At 53.6% G+C, this 7,352-nt stretch overlaps 1 pseudogene; it reads left to right on the top strand.

The window, feature by feature from the left end:
- The window catches only part of LOC135525969 (breast cancer anti-estrogen resistance protein 3 homolog), a 26,187-nt pseudogene that overhangs the window by 4,004 nt on the left and 14,831 nt on the right, over positions 1-7,352 (top strand).

Genomic DNA, 7,352 nt, shown 5'->3' with positions numbered 1-7,352 from the left:
CTCCCGCTAGCTAGCAAATAGGACTGGGGAGGGAGGGGGTCCCGCTAGCTAGCAACATGGGACTGGGGAGGGAGGGGGTCCCGCTAGCTAGCAAATAGGACTCGGGGAGGGAGGGGTCCCGCTAGCTAGCAAATAGGACTCGGGGAGGGAGGGGGTCCCGCTAGCTAGCAACAGGGACTCGGGGAGGGAGGGGTCCCGCTAGCTAGCAAATAGGACTCGGGAGGGAGGGGGTCCCGCTAGCTAGCAAACAGGACTCGGGGAGGGAGGGGGTCCCGCTAGCTAGCAAACAGGACTCGGGAGGGAGGGGGTCCCGCTAGCTAGCAAATAGGACTCGGGAGGGAGGGGGTCCCGCTAGCTAGCAAATAGGACTCGGGAGGGAGGGGGTCCCGCTAGCTAGCAAATAGGACTCGGGAGGGAGGGGGTCCCGCTAGCTAGCAAATAGGACTCGGGGAGGGAGGGGTTCCCGCTAGCTAGCAAATAGGACTGGGGAGGGAGGGGGTCCCGCTAGCTAGCAAATAGGACTCGGGGAGGGAGGGTGTCCCGCTAGCTAGCAAATAGGACTCGGGGAGGGAGGGGGGTCCCGCTAGCTAGCAAATAGGACTCCGGGGGGCGGGGGTCCCGCTAGCTAGCAAATAGGACTCGGGGAGGGAGGGGGGTCCCGCTAGCTAGCAAATAGGACTCTGGGAGGGAGGGGGGTCCCGCTAGCTAACAAATAGGACTCGGGGAGGGAGGGGGGTCCCGCTAGCTAGCAAATAGGACTCGGGGAGGGAGGGGGGTCCCGCTAGCTAGCAAATAGGACTCGGGGAGGGAGGGGGGGTCCCGCTAGCTAGCAAATAGGACTCGGGAGGAGGCGGGGGGGAGGAGGGGCTCCCGCTAGCTAGCAAATAGGACTCGGGGAGGGAGGGGGGTCCCGCTAGCTAGCAACAGGGACTCGGGAGGGAGGGGGGTCCCGCTAGCTAGGCAAATAGGACTCGGGGAGGAGGGGGGAGGAGGGGGGGGGCTCCCGCTAGCTAGCAAATAGGACTCGGGGAGGGAGGGGGTCCCGCTAGCTAGCAAATAGGACTCGGGGAGGGAGGGGGTCCCGCTAGCTAGCAAATAGGACTCGGGAGGGAGGGGGGGTCCCGCTAGCTAGCAAATAGGACTTGGGGAGGGAGGGGGGTCCCGCTAGCTAGCAAATAGGACTCGGGGAGGGAGGGGGGGGTCCCGCTAGCTAGCAAATAGGACTCGGGGGGGGGTCCCGCTAGCTAGCAAATAGGACTCGGGGAGGGAGGGGGTCCCGCTAGCTAGCAAATAGGACTCGGGGAGGGAGGGGGGTCCCGCTAGCTAGCAAATAGGACTCGGGGAGGAGGGGGGGGAGGGGGGGGGGCTCCGCTAGCTAGCAAATAGGACTCGGGAGGGAGGGGGGGTCCCGCTAGCTAGCAAATAGGACTCGGGAGGGAGGGGGGTCCCGCTAGCTAGCAAATAGGACTCGGGAGGGAGGGGGTCCCGCTAGCTAGCAAATAGGACTCGGGGAGGGAGGGGGAGTCCCGCTAGCTAGCAAATAGGACTCGGGGAGGGTGGGGGGGTCCCGCTAGCTAGCAAATAGGACTCGGGGAGGGAGGGGGGTCCCGCTAGCTAGCAAGCAAATAGGACTCGGGGGGGTCCCGCTAGCTAGCAAATAGGACTCGGGAGGGAGGGGGTCCCGCTAGCTAGCAAATAGGACTCGGGGAGGGAGGGGGTCCCGCTAGCTAGCAAATAGGGACTCGGGGAGGGAGGGGGTCCCGCTAGCTAGCAAATAGGACTCGGGGAGGGAGGGGGGGTCCCGCTAGCTAGCAAATAGGACTCGGGGAGGGAGGGGGTCCCTCTAGCTAGCAAATAGGACTCGGGGAGGGAGGGGGGGTCCCGCTAGCTAGCAAATAGGACTCGGGGGGCGGGGGGTCCCGCTAGCTAGCAAATAGGACTCGGGGAGGGAGGGGGGTCCCGCTAGCTAGCAAATAGGACTCGGGAGGAGGGGGGCTCCCGCTAGCTAGCAAATAGGACTCGGGGAGGGAGGGGGGTCCCGCTAGCTAGCAAATAGGACTCGGGGAGGGAGGGGGTCCCGCTAGCTAGCAAATAGGACTCGGGGAGGGAGGGGGGTCCCGCTAGCTAGCAAATAGGACTCGGGAGGGAGGGGGGTCCCGCTAGCTAGCAAATAGGACTCGGGGAGGGAGGGGGCGGGGGTCCCGCTAGCTAGCAAATAGGGACTCGGGAGGGAGGGGTCCCGCTAGCTAGCAACATAGGACTCGGGAGGGGAGGGGGTCCCGCTACCTAGCAAATAGGACTCGGGGCGGGGGGGGTGAAGAAACTCATATAATACTTTTATTTCCCTTTGGAAGAGTCACAAGCATGAAGATATCCTGCTCTAAGCGGGTTGGGGGACGTTCATGCAGGAACCAATGGGATGCTTGAGGGGAGGGGGCGGTCATACAGGAACCAATGGGATCCCCGAGGGGGCGTGTTCATGAAAAAACAAATTGGATGCTCGAGATGGGGTCCTGCAGATGCAGTAATACCCACATGCAGGAACGCCCCGAATTGTGGGCCGCAGTTGCACCCTTTAGCTTGGCGAGGGGAAGTTTGGCAGTGTGTGTTACAAGACAAGCCGGCCTCTGACTCTCTGCCAGGAACAGAAGAGAGGGGAGCAATAGACGGGTCTACCTGCTGTTTAACGGGGTTGGGGAAGACTGGGCCTGTTGTAGTGTGTAGAACAGACAGAGAGGCCTGTTGTTGTTTAGGAACATCACATCAGAGGTTGCTGTTGTTGTTTAGGAACATCATATCATCACATCAGAGGTTGCTGTTGTTGTTTAGGAACATCACATCAGAGGTTGCTGTTGTTGTTTAGGAACATCATATCATCACATCAGAGGTTGCTGTTGTTGTTTAGGAACATCACATCAGAGGTTGCTGTTGTTGTTTAGGAACATCATATCATCACATCAGAGGTTGCTGTTGTTGTTTAGGAACATCACATCAGAGGATGCTGTTGTTGTTTAGGAACATCATATCATCACATCAGAGGTTGCTGTTGTTGTTTAGGAACATCACATCAGAGGTTGCTGTTGTTGTTTAGGAACATCACATCAGAGGTTGCTGTTGTTGTTTAGGAACATCACATCAGAGGTTGCTGTTGTTGTTTAGGAACATCACATCAGAGGTTGCTGTTGTTGTTTAGGAACATCATATCAGAGGTTGCTGTTGTTGTTTAGGAACATCATATCAGAGGTTGCTGTTGTTGTTTAGGAACAGCACATCAGAGGATTGCTGTTGTTGTTTAGGAACATCATATCATCACATCAGAGGTTGCTGTTGTTGTTTAGGAACATCATATCAGAGGTTGCTGTTGTTGTTTAGGAACAGCACATCAGAGGTTGCTGTTGTTGTTTAGGAACATCATATCATCACATCAGAGGTTGCTGTTGTTGTTTAGGAACATCATATCATCACATCAGAGGTTGCTGTTGTTGTTTAGGAACATCACATCAGAGGATGCTGTTGTTGTTTAGGAACATCATATCATCACATCAGAGGTTGCTGTTGTTGTTTAGGAACATCATATCAGAGGTTGCTGTTGTTGTTTAGGAACAGCACATCAGAGGTTGCTGTTGTTGTTATGCAGCTAGTTAGGCTCAAAGTATATACCTTTTAAAATAGGCTTCAACAAAAGTCAAACACAGTCTTTAGTAAAGAGAAGGAGAGAGACAGACAGAGGAGTATGAGAGAGAAAGTCCACGTTAGTAAATGTGTTATTTCTGTCTTTCAGTAAGAGGAGGAGTGTCACTGCATACCTGAGTCAGCTGAAGGTGAGCTCTCTCTCTCTCACACACACACACACACACACACACACACACACACACACACACACACACACACACACACACACACACACACACACACACAGGGCCGGCTCCAGGCAGCGACATAAGCGGTCGTTTAGGGCCCCAGACTCAATTAGCCATGTCAGCTAACAATTTGTTGATTGGTAAGTTGTCCCCTAGCCAGTTATCTTGTAGTAATCATGGCCGAATACCGACCGGGCACATGACCGGGGCCCTGACCTCCACGGGGAAACCGTTGATTTAGTTTATGATGAGTCGAACTGCATGAAATTTGCTATAAAATGTTCTCTCCGCTCCATCGCAAAATATGTAGAACGAAAGATAACTTTAAAACGACCAACATTTTAGAATTGCAGGACATTAACTTCAAAACATTTTGCTCTTCAATGTCAAGAGGGCGGGGGGGCACAAAAATAAATGATGCCCGCTTGGTGCGGAGCCCCCAACCAAATCTGGCTCAGGGCCCCCAAAAGGCCAGGGCCCCCTAAAGGCCAGGGCCCCCAAAAGGTCAGGGCCCCCTAAAGGCTAGGGCCCCCTAAAGGCTAGGGCCCCCAAAAGGCTAGGACTGGCCCTGCACACACACACATGCTGAAACAACACTCACCAAAACACTCAGGCCTGTGGGTGTTTCACTGTGAAGTTTCAGTCAGCCCAATGTGTTTCCTGTGAAGTTTCAGTCAGCCCAATGTTTTTCCTGTGAAGTTTCAGTCAGCCCAATGTGTTTCCTGTGAAGTTTCAGTCAGCCCAATGTGTTTCCTGTGAAGTTTCAGTCAGCCCAATGTGTTTCACTGTGAAGTTTCAGTCAGCCCAATGTCTTTCCTGTGAAGTTTCAGTCGGCCCAATGTGTTTCCTGTGAAGTTTCAGTCAGCCCAATGTCTTTCCTGTGAAGTTTCAGTCAGCCCAATGTCTTTCCTGTGAAGTTTCAGTCAGCCCAATGTGTTTCCTGTGAAGTTTCAGTCGGCCCAATGTTTTTCAGGAATGTAACACCTTTTCTTTAACGTTGCGGTAAGGTTAGTTCAAGGTTATTCTTGTTGTGTAGGTGTGTGTGTGGGTTGCAGGGAGATGCATGTCAGTTTAAGGTTGTTGTAACGTTGTTGTAATGTTGTATAGGTGTTTGGAGGTAGCAGGGAGGTGGATTTTAGTCTGGTGTTGTTGTAACGTTGTTGTAATGTTGTATAGGTGTTTGGAGGTAGCAGGGAGATGGACTCTCTGAAGAAGGAGTTGGAGGAGGAACTGAAGCTATCTACTGATGACCTGAGGAGTCACGCCTGGTACCATGGACCCATAGGCAGAGAGGTACACACACACACCTGGTACCATGGACCCCTAGGCAGAGAGGTACACACACACACACCTGGTACCATGGACCCCTAGGCAGAGAGGTACACACACACACCTGGTACCATGGACCAATAGGCAGAGAGGTACACACACACCTGGTACCATGGACCCATAGGCAGAGAGGTACACACACACACCTGGTACCATGGACCCCTAGACAGAGAGGTACACACACACACACCTGGTACCATGGATCCCTAGGCAGAGTGGTACACACACACCTGGTACCATGGACCCATAGGCAGAGAGGTACACACACACACCTGGTACCATGGACCCCTAGGCAGAGAGGTACACACACACACCTGGTACCATGGACCCCTAGGCAGAGAGGTACACACACACACACACCTGGTACCATGGACCCCTAGGCAGAGGTACACACACACACCTGGTACCATGGACCCCTAGGCAGAGAGGTACACACACACACACCTGGTACCATGGACCCCTAGGCAGAGAGGTACACACACACACACCTGGTACCATGGACCCCTAGGCAGAGAGGTACACACACACACACCTGGTACCATGGACCCCTAGGCAGAGAGGTACACACACACACCTGGTACCATGGACCAATAGGCAGAGAGGTACATACACGCACACACACACACACACCTGGTACCATGGACCCATAGGCAGAGAGGTACACACACACCTGGTACCATGGACCAATAGGCAGAGAGGTACACACACACACACCTGGTACCATCGACCTAAACACAGAGAGGTACACACACACACCTGGTACCATGGAACTCTACACAGAGAGGTACACACTCAATCTCTCTCTCTCTCTCTCTCTCTCTCTCTCTCTCTCTCTCTCTCTAGGGGGCAGAGGCTCTGCTGGAGAGAGATGGTGACTTCCTGGTTCGTGACACAGCCTCCTCCCCCGGTGACTATGTCCTGAGTTGCTATTGGAAGGACGAGCCCATGCACTTCAAGATCATCAAGGTGGTCCTTCGGCCCAAGAAGGTGTGTGTTTGTGTGTGTGCTATTCTGTTTCAGTTTGAAGGGGACTGGTTTGACGTGTGTGTGTGTGTGTGTTATAATTGTGTGTCCTCCAGGGTTACTCCCGTGAGCTGTTCCAGTTTGAAGGGGATCGTTTCGACAACATTCCCGCCCTTGTGCGTTTCCACGTGGGTGGACGTCATCCTGTCTCCCAGGCCTCTGGCGCCATAGTCTATCACCCAATCACACGCTCCCTGCCTATACGTGTCATCAGTGAGCGCCAGGCAGAGCGGACCGGTAAGGACCCACAGGCGGCGTGGATAGAACACACTGTCACAGTGGATAGAACACACTGTCACAGTGGATAGAACACACTGTCACAGTGGATAGAACACACTGTCACAGTGGATAGAACACACTGTCACAGTGGATAGAACACACTGTCACAGTGGATAGAACACACTGTCACAGTGGAAAGAACACACTGTCACAGTGGATAGAACACACTGTCACAGTTTGGGTTTAAATATGTGTTTTATTCCGTCGAAGTAGAGTAGAGGAGTGTACCGGTCAGAAAGGCAGTGGGTTGTGTTCCAATCTACACTACATGTCTGTTGGGGTCCGGCCACGAACCACTGGACCACACTCTGTCAGTCTGTCACTGTGTCACTCTGTCTGTCACTCTGTCTGTCACTCTGTCTGTCACTCTGTCACTCTGTCACTCTGTCACTCAGTCTGTCAGTCTGTCAGTCTGTCACTCAGTCTGTCACTCTGTCACTCTGTCACTCTGTCTGTCACTCAGTCTGTCAGTCTGTCACTCAGTCTGTCAGTCTGTCACTCAGTCTGTCAGTCTGTCTGTCTGTCACTCTGTCAGTCTGTCTGTCACTCTGTCACTCTGTCACTCAGTCTGTCACTCTGTCACTCAGTCTGTCAGTCTGTCACTCAGTCTGTCACTCTGTCACTCAGTCTGTCACTCTGTCACTCTGTCACTCAGTCTGTCAGTCTGTCACTCAGTCTGTCACTCTGTCAGTCTGTCACTCTGTCAGTCTGTCACTCTGTCACTCAGTCTGTCAGTCTGTCAGTCTGTCACTCTGTCACTCTGTCAGTCTGTCACTCTGTCAGTCTGTCAGTCTGTCACTCTGTCAGTCTGTCACTCTGTCAGTCTGTCAAAAACATTGGTAATTAATGAATGAACTGCGT

The sequence above is a fragment of the Oncorhynchus masou genome, chromosome 5 (genome assembly GCF_036934945.1).
Source record: "Oncorhynchus masou masou isolate Uvic2021 chromosome 5, UVic_Omas_1.1, whole genome shotgun sequence".
NCBI classification, from domain to species: Eukaryota; Metazoa; Chordata; class Actinopteri; order Salmoniformes; family Salmonidae; genus Oncorhynchus; species Oncorhynchus masou.
The sequence above is the reverse complement of the archived record's forward strand: the minus strand, read 5'-3'. Positions and strand labels throughout refer to the sequence as shown.